Source organism: Magnolia sinica, chromosome 9 (assembly GCF_029962835.1).
Source record: "Magnolia sinica isolate HGM2019 chromosome 9, MsV1, whole genome shotgun sequence".
In the NCBI taxonomy this organism is placed as follows: domain Eukaryota; kingdom Viridiplantae; phylum Streptophyta; class Magnoliopsida; order Magnoliales; family Magnoliaceae; genus Magnolia; species Magnolia sinica.
The window spans coordinates 27,708,283-27,725,316 of record NC_080581.1 but is presented as its reverse complement, the minus strand read 5'-3'; the positions used below and the strand labels follow the sequence as shown (position 1 = coordinate 27,725,316).

Genomic DNA, 17,034 nt, shown 5'->3' with positions numbered 1-17,034 from the left:
CTTATGGTGCGTTTGGTTGCCCCAAATATCATAATATTTCATGATTAACCAATCTAATTTGGTGAAAATTTTCCTGTTATTTCATGAAATTTGATGAACCAAACAAACCTTTAGCTAGTTCCAAAAGTATTATCTGAAAAGCATATCTAAACTGAGAACCATTATTTGAACAGCTTAATTTGACTTGTATGGCTTGCATGCAATTTAAGTAATTTGTAAGCGCCTGCATATCATCTATTATACTCTGTTACACCATCAAAAGTATTGCACTTCATACCTTTTCTCTCTTCTAATAAAGTCTGCAATTTATCAAAAAAAAAAAAGAAAAAAAAAGAAAAGAATTCTCATTCTTTTAGCCATAACCAACTAAACTCCACATGGTAGGGATTGAATTTCAACAGACCCATGTACTGACTTTGCATATCTATACTTTGAATGGACCATTGGAAAGATTCAATTTCCAACATATACCTTTTCAATGTTTTTTAGTAGTAAAAAAAATGGGGTGCCCACAAGCAAATCTAAAGAGATGCAGTTCAGGAACAACTAAACAAACAGCTCATCATGCTCAATGGTTATAGAACAAACAAGAAATGTCAGGAGAAAAAAAAAAAAAACAAATTATAGCAGTTTGGGAAGAATATTATTAAAAAACATGGAAAAAAAAGATCCATCGACCATCATCCTGCAAAATCAGGACTATGCCTGCTCACAATTATTAGGAAAGCAGTGTTTTAATACCACAAACCTAACACTAAGGGGATGTGGCATGTCAAATTGGGATTTGGCTAAATCCGATTTTGTGGGATCCACAACCTAATTCAAAGTAGAGATAAATATGGTGGATTGATGATGACTAAGCTATCAGTACTTCAGAATAATCTACCAAAGTATATAACACGATTTGGTTTAGGCTCTCTTTAGCTAGACTGAAAATAGAGTGGTGGCTGCAACTATTTTTATTAAAATTTTGCATCAGAGAGATTCCCAAAGACGAGTCAACATCCTCCCAAAGGAGTGCAGATGTCCCTGTCTGTTTTATCATCACTTGCACAAACAAAATCTGAGAAACACAAAAGAAAGTGTTCGAGTAGTAAAGTCTCTGTTCTCCGAGTTGAAATCAATCATCTGAAAATTGAATAGAGAAAAATTTTTTTAGAGAGAGAGAGAGAGAGAGAGAGAGAGAGAGAGAGAGAGAGAGACATGTGCTTCAGATCATATTTAGAACAGATCTGATTGCATTTTTAACTAATATGATCAAATTGTAACTGTTCTGATCAACTTGCATCTGATTTGATTGGATTTCGGCAGAGCATTGAATTTTTGTTGATCCAATAACAAATCTGGTGTTTTAATTGAAATGAGTTGTGATCGGCCATTGAAATGAGCTGCCATCGGCCATGGGAATGAGCTGCAATCAGCTATTCAAACTACCCACATGCACAGATCACAATAAAACATAAAAACAACACTATCCATTTACAATTTAGCTCAGTTCAACATCAAAGACAACAATACCAAAACCATAATAACAAAAAGAAACCTCAGAACTTGCTTATTGGACAGGAGAATCAATTACATATGTGTTTTAGTTCAACAGTAAAGACAACAATACCAAAGCCATAACCAGAAAAACGACCATTTCTCCAACTCATTTGAGGTTATTACATGATGGATTCTGGAAAGCATATTCAATAGTTTGTCATATAATAAATTTCCTGGAAAAACAAAACCCAATTTGAGCAATACACTAATAAAAGATATCCTGGGGCATTTTGCCAAGTTTTGCTCCCAGACCAAGATATTGAGCTGGCACAACTGATGGACAGACAAGATGTCACACGCGTACCAATTTTTATTTAATTTAATTTAATTTTTTTTTTTTTTTATTTCATGAGCTAATTCAACATGGAATATTTGCATTGGACCAAGAGGACCATAATCATCTGAAACACCTATTTTACAAATACCATTTATAACAGGCTCTTTGGGGCCACCATCTTATATGTGTGAAATCCACTTCATTCATCAAGTGAGGAACCTCTCATGTTAACCATGCATATATATGAGATCACCCCAGTAGAAAATTCAGATGGATGAATGCCAATAGGAACAATGTAAGATTTTTTCAAATCCAAAGCTCAATGGTGTGGCAGACCATTGAGGAGTGGATGACACAGACAACATGGTGCATGGGCCAACAATTGCAATTTTTTTCTTTTTTCTTTTTCCCTTTCTTTCTTTCTTTTTTGTATTGAACAGAAGCTAGGACTGTCCCCATTTCTTAAATGCTAGAGACGATTCACATTGAGTACAATACTAGCCTTCCTCATGGTTTACCCGACATTATACTAATAGTTTGTGTTGCAAAATTTAAAAAGATGATGATGATGATGATGCATACTCAAAGAACATGAAGAAGAGATGTATGGACATACCTGAGGCTTGACTTCTACAATGAACTGACCACTCTTCACGGCAACTGGTATGAAGCACAATTCGAAGCAGGAGCTTCACCTGGTTAGAAAGATCGTGCAACTAAGGATGGCACTCCTCAGTTGCAAAGAGAATGAAGAACTTTAGGGAGCGTGTAATGAGGATAATGGCTATACTCAAAGATAAAAGTTAGAACTCATACTATTCCTATATTTCGACATGTGCCAACAAGTTCATGGAAAAATGCATGAACTGCATTTGGGTTCAAACATGAGAAGTTTATGCATGTCCAGCTTTCAACATTGCCATCATTAACCATTTTCTGCACACGTATGCCAGTATAACAAAATTCAAGTGTTAGATAGCAACGGGAGGAAATATTCAAATGCTCTAACAAATACATGTGAAACATATTTCCTATGGATTTGAGAATTTTAGTTTCCAATTGAGCCATTGAAAGTGCATATAGGCTTCCAAGGGCAAATGCCTACTAAAACAAGTTTGTAAGTTACAATGCAGATGTAATAGACAGTTTTAGGTCTCAAGCGGGATGGGCACTTTCATCTAGAAAGGCTTAATGGCATCAGTGATGGTGCCTTACAATCAATAACTCCAGTACAGCCATAGCAACTCAAGCATGTTCATGGAATTAACAAGAGAGAAATATGTTCCTATGGTTGTGATAACATTTTAAATGATATAATATGCAAGTTGGACTTAAGGTACTTGAGCTGAAACAACCAACATAATCATAAGCATGACAATGATTATCAGATAAATGCTTCAAATCAAATAATCACCTCGTGAGGTGGCAAAACACGGGCATCAACAGAAGCAAATTTGTCTTGAACTTGAATCCCAAACTCTTGCGCATACTCATCCATGTTGATTTGGAGATGGAGACTTAGGTGTCTTTTCACAATCCTCATGGTACATGTTGCAAACACGTCAGGGAATTGGTATTGATTTGGTTTAACTATTTTTCCCAGAGTTGCATATTGTAAATGTTTGGTGTCAAAACCTGCCAGTTGTACCCAATGTGAGCCAACCAAAAAAAAAAAAAAACACAGAACTAAAACAGACTAAACAAAAAAGAAAGACACAGGCAAACACACTAGACACACAAAAAATGGGAAAAAGAAAGAAATGAAAAGAAAACAGACAGCTGCCCCACAGCAGCCAAAGCCCAAAAACCCAAGAAACCTTCTACGGAGCCCAAGAAACCATTGCATATTTTTATTGCAGCTGTCCAAAAAATGTCCACCAATCCAACAACATGTTCTTGGATCATGCAACAAGTGCACCTTGAATGCAGACCAATTGTTTCATTCCTCTAATGTCTATTTCTTGGTGCAAGCGGTTAATGAATGAATTAGGAACATTCACATGGTAAATTGGGATTTTATCAATTTTCAGGCTGGGTTGGGTTGGACTTGGCACAACCAACTTCTTTCATGCCCAACCACAACTCATAGAAACCCCTATAAATCATCTAACAGTGGTAGATGGTTGCCATAGGTGATGACAAAAAGAAAAAAATTATAATTACATATGAAAAAAGAAAGTGAAAAATAAAAAAGAAGTTGAAATTTCGAGAATGGGAATAGGAAATAAATAGAAATTAATAGAAGCCATGTCGGACAAAATATTAGAGCCTTCCTGTATTGTTAGTGATGAGAGCCTTTTCTTTTGTGATTTGTGTAGATCCGAGTGTGGATCCATACAACTTCTGAAGTTATTGGTTATTGGGACCAATAAGTGCATTTGAATCCAAACGTGTTGTTGCGCAACACGCCAACAATGCAGTGAACCAAGATCCAATCTCCGGTCTTACCCACAAACGATAAGCAAGAAGAAATATAAACTAGAAAAAGAATCAAAGCATTCCAAACAAACTACAAGACAAGATATACATGGAAAAACCCCAACAAAGGTAAAAAACCACGGATGTAAACTTCTACTATGAAGAAAAAATGAAGATTACAAGGCAATATACTAACCTTTCCCTTGGAAGTACGGAGAAATCCCTTTGCACATACCTTGGAATAACTCTCATACTACTTAGAAAAGCCCTAGGGACCCCTATTTATAGTTTAGGCAACTCCCCTTTCGTACATTTGTGAAAACCAACTCAAAAATTCGTAGTCCGCTTCAAATCCAGAAATGAATCTGTGTAACCTCGACTGGTCGAGCAGGGTGCTCAATTGGTCGAGCGGATCGGTCGAGCATGGGCCGCAACTGGTCGAGTACCTCCAAACCAAAAAACCGATGCTCGTTGAACTTTGAGTCGAGCCAGTCCACGACTGGTCAAGTGGGCCACTCGACCGGTCGAGTAGGGCACTTGACTGGTCAAGCGGCCATCCAGATGTGGCTTCACATATCCATAATCTCCCACTTGGAGACACATCACCATAAACCTTTGTCTTCTTCATCCGGAGTGCACCACCTCTCCGTCTTCAAGCCTGAAGACCAATCAAAGCTGAACAGAATTTCAGCTTCTCTCGTGTGACCACCTTGGTCAGGATATCCGCAGGATTCTCACTTGTATGAATCTTCTCCAGAGCAATCGATCCATCTTCTAATAATGAACGTATGAAGTGATATCTGATGTCGATATGCTTGGTCCTTGAATGAAAGGCTGAATTCTTAGCCAAGTGTTTTGCACTTTGACTGTCACTATACAGCTTGCAATCTGCTTGCTTCTTACCCAACTCTTCCATGAAGCCTTGCATCCACACCATCTCCTTGCATGCTTCTGTAGCTGCAACATATTCTGCTTCTGTTGTACTGATAGATACTATCTTCTGTAACTGAGAGATCCAACTGACTGCAGCACTACCCAGAGTAAAGACATAACCTGTAATGCTTCTTCTGCTTTCGATATCTCCTACCAAATCTGAATCTACGTAGCTTTGTAGTTTAATTTCCGATCCACCATAACACAGCCCTATATCCACAGTACCTACCAGGTATCTGAGGATCCACTTCACAGCTTCCCAATGTTCCTTCCTGGGGTTGTTCATAAACCTGCTAACAACTCCCACTGCTTGAGCAATGTTTGGCCTCGTGCTCACCATAACATGCATGAGACTCCCAATAGCTGACACGTATAGGACTTTAGCCATGTAGTCCTGTTCCTTCTGCATCTTTATACCTTACTCCTTAGAAAGCTTGAAGTGGTTGGCTAATGGAGTGCTAACCGGCTTAGCACCTCCTATATTGAATCGATCAAGTACCTTGGCTATGTACTCTTCTTGTGACAAAATCAGTTTCTTGTTTTCCCTGTCACGCTTTATCCTCATGCCTAGGATTTATTTTGCAGCTCCTAAATCCTTCATGGCAAATTCTCTAGACAGTTGTCTTTTAAGTTTTAAGATGTCCTTCATGCTTGAACCGGCCACAAGCATATCATCAATATACAGAAGAAGGATGATGTATAATGTATCAAACTTCTTCAAATAGCAAAGTAGTCTGCATGACATCTCTTATAACCGTTTCCCAACATGAAACTGTCGAACTTCTTGTACCACTGCCTCGGGGCCTGCTTCAGGCCATATAAACTCTTCTTCAGTCTACACACCTTGCTCTCCTTTCCTGGTGTCATGTATCCTGTCGGCCGATGCATATATATCTCTTCTTCAAGGTCCCCATAAAGAAAAGTTGTCTTAACATTTAGCTGCTCTAGATGTAAGTCCTTTGTAGCCACTATACTTAAGACCATACGAATCGTAGACATTGTCACCACTAGTGAAAATATTTCAGTGAAGTTAATACCTACCTTTTGTTGGAACCATTTTACAACTAATCTAGCCTTGTACCGTTTCGAACCATCGTGCTCCTCCTTCAGTCTGTAAATCAATAAACCCACTGTTATGAAGAGCTTTCTTACCCTTAGGTAGAGTGACTAGCTCCCATTACGATTAGACTCAAGAGAGTCCATCTCATCATCCATGGCATGCTCCCACTTAACCCGTGTATCTGACTATAATGCCTCTTCAAAACATTCTAGTTCACCATTATCTGTTAGCAGTAGATAATGTAAGGAGGGTGAGTATCGGACTATGGGTCTCCTCTCCCGAGTAGACCTTCTCATAACCGGTGTCCATGATTCTGCCTCATAATGCTCTTGTGCATGATCATCCTGTGGCACTGTGACACCCGTGTCTGGTAACTCTTCCAACTCTACGAATCCTTTCTCCTCGGCCTTATTTTTGTGCACACTGTCCTTATGCATCAATTTTTTATTGAAGACTACATCTTTACTTCTGATTATTTTCCTATTTTCTGTATCCCAAAAACTGTAGCCAAAATCATGCTGCCCGTAGCCTATAAACGTGCACCTCCCGGACTTCGTATCTAGCTTTTTTATGTACTCTGTATCAATGTGAACATATGAAGTGCAACCGAACACTCTGTGATATGCAAGGTTCACTTCTTTAATTCTCAATCCACATTTCTTCCGGTAGCCCGTCAACTAATGGTATTGAGGGACTTCTATTAATGAGATATGCAGCAGTATTCACAGCATCTGCTCAAAACGTCGAGCAACCCTGCATGTAGCCTCATGCTCTTAGTGTGCTCAAGGATGGTCCTATTAATACGTTTAGCCACACCATTCTATTGCGGTGTCCCTGGAATCATTTTCTAATGTTTGATTCCATTTGTTGCACAATACTCCTCAAATTTCTTATCACAGTACTCTCCCCCATTATCAGATCTGAGATATTTTACTGTTTTACCTGTCTCGTTTTCTACCATTACTTTTTACTTCTTAAATACATCAAATACTTCAGATTTGTGCTTTAAGAAATAAACCCACAGTTTTCTACTAACATCATCAATAAAAGAAACAAAATAACATAAGCCACCAAGAGATGATACCTGTGTCGGTCCCCACACATCAGTATTTATAAGCTCCAACAGATGCATCTTTGGAGTGCGTCCTGTCTTCTTGAAACTTACCCTCTTCTGCTTGCCATACACGCAGTCCTTATAGAATTCCAAGTTAATAGACTTTAGCCCTGGTAGCTTCCCTTTTGATAATAGCACTTTCATCCCCTTCTCACTCATATGTCCCAACCTCTAATGTTATAACTACCCATTCACTCCAGTTGATGTGACTGTGAGCGAACTATACGATCCTGAAGTCACGTATAAAGTACCTTCCTTCTTACCTTGAGATATCATCAAGGCACCTTTTGTGAACTTCCAGGAATCACTGGTGAATGTCGTCACATAACCGGTATCGGCCAACTACCCCACTGAGATCAAGTTAAGTTTCAAACTCGGTACATGTCTGACATCCTTCAATTTCAAAGTCATTCCGTCTTTCTGATTTATATGAACGTCTCCTTTTCCAACGATACTGCACACCTCATCATTACCCAGGTAGACTCTCCCAAAGTCACCTGACACATAATCAGATAAAACTTCCTTACATGAAGTGGCATGAAACGAAGCACCCGAGTCTATGACCCAAGACTCATTGCTCGCATCAAGAGACAAAACTAATGCCTCTGTGTCACTCTCCTCAGATAGATTTACTGAATCCTTCCCACCTTGAGAGCTTCCTTCTTGTTTCTTGAGTGTCCTGCAATTACGTATCATGTGCCCCTTCTTCCCGCAATGCCAACACCCATCACTTTGGGTCCCTTGGACTTCTTCCTCGACTTAGAACGTCCGTGTTTATTGCCTCCTTTGTTCAACGATCTTCCTCTTCCTTCAACGTTTAGAGTATTCCTTGAATCCCCTGAAACTCCTGGTGCCTTTCTTCTAGATTTTTCACTGAGAATTAGACTGGCCACATCATCAAATTTCAGCTTTGTTGACCCTAAAGAATTTCTCACAACAATCACCAAACCATCCAAACTGTCTGGCAAACTGGACAAGATTAATAACGCCCTAACCTCATCCTCAAAAACAATGCCAACAGATTCCAGCTGGCTCGTGACTGTATTGAACTCATTTAGATGTTCAGTCACGCTCCCACCAGCTGAATCTTCATGTTGAATAGTTGTTTCATAAGATGAACCTTATTGGACGCTGAGGGTTTTTTATACATCGTAGCTAGGGCTTCCATTAATTCTTTTGTGGTTTTCATCTTGGATATATTGAAGGTAACGCTCTTAGACAAAGAGAGTCGGATTGTTCCTAAAGCCTTCCGATCCAATAAAAATCATTCATCATCTGTCATCTTTTCTGGTTTCTCTCTTTTCCTCCTAGAGGAATATAGAGGTCCTTCTGATACAGATAATCCTCCATCTGCATCTTCCAGAAGGCAAAGTTTGAACCATCAAACTTCTCAATTTTAGTCTTCCCTTCTTCCGTCATCGGTCCCAATAGAATTAAACCAATAGCTCTAATACTAGTTGTTGCGCAGCATGCCAACAACGCAGTGAACTGAGATCCAATCTCCGGTCTCACCCACAAACGATAAACAAGAAGAAATATAAAATAGAAAAAGAATAAAAGCATTCCAAACAAACCACAGGATAAGATATACGTGGAAAAACCCTAACAAGGGTAAAAAACCATGGATGCAAACTTCTACTATGAAGAAAAAATGAAGATTACAAGGCAATATACTAACCTCTCCCTTGAAAGTACAAAGAAAACCCTTTGCCCACACCTTGGAATAACTCTCATACTACTTAGAAAAGCCCTAAGGACCCCTATTTATAGTTTAGGCAACTCTCCTTTCGCACCTCTGCAAAAACCGACTAAAAAATCCGCAGGCCGCATCAAATCTGGAAACGAATCTGCATAACCTCGACTGGTCAAGCAGGGTGTTCGACTGGTCGAGCAGACCCTCAATTGGTCGAGCATGGGCCTCGACCGGTCGAGTACCTTGGAACCATAAAAACTAATGCTTGCTAGACTTTGAGTCGAGCCAGTCCACGACTGGTCGAGTGGGCCACTCGACCGATCGAGCAGGGCACTCGACTAGTCGAGCGGCCGTCCAAATGTAGCTCCACATCTCAACAAGTATTGCTTGGACTTTTCTTATATTTATTGTACTTGTAGCACCATCACACCACTGAAGGAGAGGACCAAGGTGATGGATAGCTAGGATCTACTAATATATAAGGTTTCAACAAAAACCTCATCCATAAGCCCGTGAAATTAACCGTTGGGATCATTTAACCATAGGCCCCATTTTCACAAACTCAGAGTCCAAAGGGACTGCAAAACTCTCAGGCCAAGGATAACATAATCCCTCCACATATTCAAATCTATAATATCAGCAAGAGGCTCAGCTGGGCTCCTTAAATGTCAATTTAAAGTTTAAAATTGTGAGTAAAGAAGAAATGATGGCTGAACTTCTAGACCCTTTTAGGCCCAAGCCTGGTTGACTCCCTTAATCTCATATTCATAGTTCAAAAGATTCATGGCTTAGGCCATGAGAGGAGAATGAAAACATTACCCCATATGCAAAAATGGAACCATCATTGTTAAAAGTGCTGCAAGGGATAGGTTGACTGCATTGCGACAGCCTGAAAAATAATAAGAGCTTATATTAGCCAATTTTATTTTTTATTTTTTCCGTAAAAACTAACAACAAACACAAACGCAGGATGTCTTTCAATAAACATGAAAATTCACAATTCACTTTCACTAATTTGAAAGTCATCGCCCTAGTAAGAGCCTGTTCCATTAATCACATGTTTATATCTAGTCTTTGATCCATCAACATAAGAGCAGGCACAATGTCTACCGAGTCTAAACACATCTATAAGCCTAGGCCACTAAGAATGCCCAAAAAATAATAAAGATACGGTAAGACTTCACTAAAGGTTACAATTGAATCAAGAGGTATGCAATGCTACTGACATCTTCAAACAAAACCGAAGAAATTAACATAGTGGCTTGTCAATTGAGAAACAAACTAGGAGTCTGCTCCACAGTAGGGAAACCCCTCCCAAGTAATAGATTAACTTCAATACCCATACGATATTCTGTGTTAGCAAAGTCGATTTAATTGTCAGCACCAACATGGAAAAAAGATGGTTAAACTTTAGAAATCTTCATGACAACAAATATATTGGAAGCACCTTTTAAGAAAAGAACAAAAGAAAGAAAACAAACAAATTTATTAGAAGCAGAGGGGCAGAGATAAAACAACATTAACAAACCCTATTAGGAGTGATAAAACCTCATGAATATGTTAGCAATTTTATTTTTTTAAGCATTAATTTGCAAGTCGCAATACTCGCAACACTTTTTCTTCTTTGGTGTCTAAAAGGTCCTCAGGTTATTGTATCTTATATAAAATTCAAAAGATAAAAAGGTTTAAAACTAGAACCAAAATGTGAACATTGGTGAAATAAAAACATACTTTTTGAGTAAATTGTTAGGCAAGGAAACGAGGAGAAAGATGGCAGAATGAAGGTGACTCAGTGCTCATGAGTCATGGGTGATGTCTCATAAGGTCTTTGAGAAGATCCATGAAGAACTCTCTGCACCGGCCGTGAACCCAATCAACGTAACTTTTGACAGAAAATCCACCACAAAGCCCTACCTGTAAAAATCCAAATAATAAAAATAAAAATGTATTCTTTTTCCTTTTCTTTTTTAAATTGAATGTTTATATACATAAACTCAAACAAATACAAACCATAGTTAAATTAGTGTTTTTTTTTTTGCTTTTTAATTGGCAACTGCCCATATTGAAACTTTAAAATCAATTTGAGGTTTTAAATTGTTCAAGATATAACTTAATTTAAATCAAAAGAGAAATAACTTGGTAAAGACAGACGAACCACCTGCATCAAGCTGATCCTTCACCATTGATGGCAACCTCTAAATGACAGAATCTATGCTTGAGTTATATCCAGTAAAATCCGCATTTAGCATATCCGAGTTCTGATAATGAACACTAGATGCTTCTAGATTGGCAGGTGCACTTGGATACAGAGTTGCAGAAGAAGGCATTCATTTTTATAAGTTGACTTGCCCATTAGAGCTTAGTCCGTGACAACATTTTTTTCAGACAAATCATCATACGTAAGCCTGAGGATAGCAGCAATGTTCAATGAATCAGATTCAGACTTGTCAATGAGTTGCTGCTGCTTATATTCACTGAGCTTATATTACATGTTTGCTACCTGCACAATTTCTTAGTGGTTTCACAACAACTGCTTGCTCTCTCCAAGAGTATTGAATTTCTTAATTCTTCTAGTGATTAGTGCTGCGGAGATACTATGCATGGTTGGGGCAGAGAGTTCATAGATCATTTCACTCAGTGAGTTGCTGCTGCTTATATTCACTGAGCTTATGTTACATGTTTGCTACCTGCACAATTTCTTAGTGGTTTCACACTAACCACATGCTCTCTCCAAGAGTATTGAATTTCTTAATTCTTCTAGTGATTAGTGTTGCGGAGGTACTATGCGTGGTTGGGGCAGAGAGTTCATAGATCATTTCACGGTTTTCAAAATTCTATACGGTCGGTAATCCAATCCATTGATACTGCAACCCTCACACCCACAGTTTTTTAAAATAAAATTAAAAAAAAAAATGAAAAACAAAAACAAACAAACAAAATTCATCTTCTGGCTATAAAATGTTTTTCCTTTCCTTGTGTGGGATAGCAACCCATTGCTATAGTTTCTTGTTATGATTTTTTTTTTATCTTTCCATCTAAGCCATTGATGGTGCATGGGCTATTGACAGTGGGGCTCCTAATCTCTCTCAATCATTGAACCATCACTACAAGAAAACTAGCCATTAGCGGTGGGCAAAAATGCTGGTAAAACCCCCTAAAAATGTCGGCATAAAGTGGCGCTAGACAAGCACCCCCAGAAGGGTATGTCGCTAAAAGTTTTCGTGGCGCTAAGCCATTTTTAGCGGCGCTTCTTAGAGAGCCGCTATTAGAAGAGTCTATTGTGGCGGTGTCTCGGGTTTCACCCGCACTTTTCCTGGGGCTGGTATTTCTGACAGAAGCGCCGCTAAAAGTCTATATAAGCGCCGCTAAGTAGTTTCTGGACACTTTTAAATACGGAAAAGCGCCGACATAGATCTATACAAGCGCCGCTAAAAGCCCTTGTACAAATTTAAGTGAACCTGCATAGGCCAGTAATTTTTTTTATTATATAATTGAAACCTGTATTTTTTAAAATATTTGAAATATAAAAAATGCTGCAGTACAATTTCAACTAAATATTAAATAAAATCTATATTACTTCACAATAAAAATATATATATAATATTTATTATAATAAATTGAAAATGGTCTTAAATAATTTTTTAAAAAAAATCCTCTATATGGTACTCCCAGCACGAGTAGTGTCAAAAGACTGAAGTGCTAGTTTGTAGGCCTAAATTTAGGCACAATTGATTAAAATCCTGCGCACAAGGAAAAAAAAAAAGTAGATAAATAATATGCCAATGTATATCAAGGGACTTTAACAATGGTAAGTGAGCTCAGTTCACCAAGTGGCCCAATCGAGCACAATCACCATTTCGTTCAATGCAAATATAGCAAGTCCTAAAGAGATACAATCTTGACAAGAAATGCAATAGAATTTTTTAAAACAATTTTCAACAAAGTTCAAGAAATACTCAATTTTAGTGACACAACCTCTCCCCTCCTAAAAACTCAGTAAAACACCATATTCAACACAACTCTCAACACTTTTCTTTATTTAAGTTCTTGTTTAGCAAGCCATACTAACTGCAAATTCAGCTTACTAAAGAAGTCCATACAAAAAAAGGAAGAAGACTTAATTAACTAAATTTCTAAAAGTTTTAGAGGATATGGATGGAGGTCATTAGTAGTAAAACAGTGGAAATTAGTAACAATTCCTTGATTTTGGGGAAATATAGAAGAAAACCATCAATCCAAAACAAGTAAACAAAACCCAAATCACAATCAAGATCATTCATTCAGCGTACAGTGCCAAAGACATGAAAATTATAATTTAGCAATTTTGGTGTAGTGATGACATGGATTAGCCTAGGTGGGCCCTGACACCTCCCTAGTAGGTATTCAATAAAGGTATTCTTTCTTCATTTTCATTTATATTCAAATTGTGGGTTGATATACATTTCAAATAATTCATTCGAAATTAATATATTTCATCCATTATTGTTCTATTCTCCTAATTCACACTTGCTCAACTAAGTTGTCTTAGATTGACGCTTTAAATTCTAATCTTTTAAGGAATTTTGTACAGAGATCATTACAATGGATTTAGTTTGACCGTCCAATTTACTATAACACCACTTTAGCTTTGATTTTGCAAGAAACTTGAATCATTCCAATTTACTATAACAGTTATAGTAAATTTAAGGGCTGATGCTGATCATATTAGAATTCTTTATTTTCAAGCCTTGTGTGACTAGTACTCGTAGATTCAGACAGCATGAACCAAATAGACAAGACCCTAATATAAACTTATTTCTACAAAATGTAGAAAAAATCTCTCCTCTAATTTGAAATGTGGAAGTTAAATCAGCACCAAGATGGAAAAACGTAACATATATTAGTCAACATGAGATATACATTTTGGTATATACATGCAAATGCATCCAAAGAAACAGAAATCCCCTCTCAAGTAGCGCATACACAACAACGCAATGAATCTCTAAAAGATAATGCAGTGGAAAGATACCGTATACAGCAACCGGGACGTGATGTGTACGTCTTAGAATTTTGGATAAAAAAGTATAGTCATATACAACAAATAAGGAAATATAGAGATTATAGAAAACCTTGAGATGGGCGGAAGCCTTGTCCTTGTCGGTGAACACGCCAATCGACTCCACGAAATAGTCAGCACCAGTCTTACCCCATGGTATCTCTTCAAGGTTCCTAAAGATTTCCACAGAATCAAGCAAATTTTAGTAAGATGAGATTTCAATTCAAGGCAAGAACATGTCTTCATCAGCAGATACACACTGCAAGAAAGAAAAAATAAAAACAGGAATTCCAATTTTTCAACAGGAGAAATTATAGCCAAAGTAGTCTAGATTATTTCCATTTCATGTTCTAAATGAATATGGCAATCGACATGAAAAAGACAATCAAACCTACCAGAACACAGGTGTCATAGAAGAAAAAAAACAAATTAAAATGTGACTTACAGCTTGTATGCCCTTTCCAGTGGCTACACTGTCTTCAAAGTGGACATCTTCCTGGCCTACTAAAATCTTAGCCAGTTTTGAACAGACGATTCCTTCCTGCACCATAGCAATACCACACAAATTATTTAGGCTTTGAAAAAGAATCAGTTCAGAAGAATACCAACAAATTTAACAGATCTTACAAACATACGTCTTTCCTGACTGTTCTTCCTCAAAAGAAGAGGAGGGTGCTGCATCTTCTACTTGTTTAACCAGGGTGGTTCCTTCAGTAGGAACATGCTGCATCACAAAGCACTTAGTAATCATAGAGAGGCAGGATAAACATAAGAGGGCAGTTGTTATGTTCTATTTATAAAACCAAAATGCAACTTTGGAAGGAAATGCACCCCACCTGCTTAAATATTTGAGAAACGGGATCTAAGCCTCTAGTTATTCTACAAAATAGCCTATACATCCTTGAGAGATCATCCACCTAACAAAGTGAAGACAACAAGAATATTTTTTGCTCACTAAACTGAAAGACAATGCATAATCTTCACACAGCAGCAACAACATAACCAACAACAAATTACATTTGCATCTCTACCTGGTGGCTGTATGTAATATTCGTGAATGCTTCCATAGTTTGTTCTACTGCAGTATAATCCTTAGCTCTGCAATTTTAAGGAGAAATATGCACTTAGAACTCCAAAAAACAAAGTTAGACATGGCCTATAGTTGCATGAAGAAAGAAAGGAAGCGCTAACAGATCCATGGTAGAAGTCCATAGCACAAGTTCAAAGCGTGAGCAGCACATGGTAGAAGGAACTTGCAACTAAGATGATCTAAAATCGTACAACAGCCCTTCTCCCTCCTCCTTTACCCAGGCTTGGGACCGGCAATGCAAGTAGTTGCATTGGCGGAGTTAAAAACGGGCTTAAGATCCATTTGGTTTGATAAAAATTTACCAAATGGAGCTTAAGACTTATAATACTACAAATATATACCAAGAATAACAACAACAAAACTTACATAGATGTAGTTGTTCTCCTTCACATTGGATCTTAAGTCAATCCAAATTGCAAAATTAGAGTCAAACACTTTCTATCCAAAACCAATCACACATCAATCCTGAACTCATGCACAAAATATAAAATATTTACAAGAGAGAGAGAGAGAGAGGGGTCCTTTCATTTAGCTCAATCTATCTCTCCTTAAACCTGCAAAACAAAACAATAAAAAGAAATTAATTACTAGTTGCAATCTTTTGTACAAGAAATTCTATTGTATTTGAAAAAAAAAAAAAATCTTACCTTACACAAAATATAGGGCCAAACAATACGCGTTCCAATAGCATCCCCAATTGTTTTATATCTTCCATAGGGTCTTATCAAAACCTCATCTCGTACTATTGCCACATGAATTAATACTTCCCAAAAACCAATTCCAAGTTCATGCCCCCTACTTTTGTGAGCGGATCCTTGCTCAAAACAACTCCTTTAGTAATAGTAACCCCGGGTTTCGTGATACTTGTAAAACTAACTCCAATCACATCCTAGAAAATAAAATATACCATCTAATTAAGAACACAATAACATCAAAATATAATAAAAGAACTATTCACTTGGTATAAGGAATTACCCCAGCACTAGTGCAACTCGTGGTCTTCCCCTTATTTGTCGAGTGTTTCTACAAATGATAACTCAATATCAATCATTATATACCAACTAAACTATATATAATCTAGGACATAGTGCATATGTAAATATATACGTGTATATAATATAATTACCCGAGAGGTCATCCAATGGCTTGATGATGAGGACGGTTGGTTTATGTTAGAACTAGCTGCAACACCAAATGCTGTGGGTGGGTTATTGTTTGCATTGTTCATAGTGGCTATCAATTTCATTAGAGTTTCTTTTAAGGAAGAAATTTTAGCATCTCTTGCGGACGAGATTTAAACCATAGTTTCTTTAAGGGATGACATTTCAGCTTTTCTTAAGGATGAGAGTGCAGCTATATTTTCTTTTAGAGAGACTATGTCAGCATGTAGTTCTTCATATCTTTCATCTTTCCTTTGAGCAATAGAGGTCATCCTTTGCTGGCTAGATGTTGCGCCCCACAAATCAGATGGAGATGGTCCTAACCCATAAGTGCAGACACGACCATGCCTATCTTCTCCCATGACTTGAGATAATAGGTCATTCTTTGTCGTGCTATTCTATGAGGCTCCAGGTTGCTGAGATATTTCTTTATTGAGTTTTACCTGCAATAATAATTATCACATGGTAACAATTAATGTGTAAATATTATAGTTGCTGCTACACATTTATATGAAGCTCTTATTGCATATAAATACATTAACTTACCATTACTACTGATGAAGCCTCGTCCATAAGGTTTCCATCTTTGCATGTAAGAGTCAATATAAACATATCTGCTCGGCTTAGACCCTCCCCATTGGCCTTTTTCCTCTATTATTATGTAAACAGGTTATATAATACAAATATACTAACATGGTTGGTTAGGTTA

The 17,034-nt window shown here is 37.6% G+C and overlaps 1 long non-coding RNA gene and 1 other non-coding gene across 2 annotated transcripts; both read right to left on the bottom strand.

Moving 5' to 3' along the window:
* Positions 1-969: 969 nt before the first annotated feature.
* On the bottom strand, positions 970-1,055 carry LOC131257265 (small nucleolar RNA R44/J54/Z268 family). The gene has a single exon (XR_009177273.1). It is a non-coding gene; the product is annotated as a small nucleolar RNA R44/J54/Z268 family (small nucleolar RNA).
* Positions 1,056-14,747: 13,692 nt separating this feature from the next.
* LOC131256188 (uncharacterized) lies at positions 14,748-15,172 on the bottom strand. The gene is made up of 3 exons (XR_009176639.1): positions 15,107-15,172; positions 14,912-14,992; positions 14,748-14,799 (listed from the first exon to the last, which is right to left on the bottom strand). It is a non-coding gene; the product is annotated as an uncharacterized LOC131256188 (long non-coding RNA).
* Positions 15,173-17,034: the final 1,862 nt, after the last annotated feature.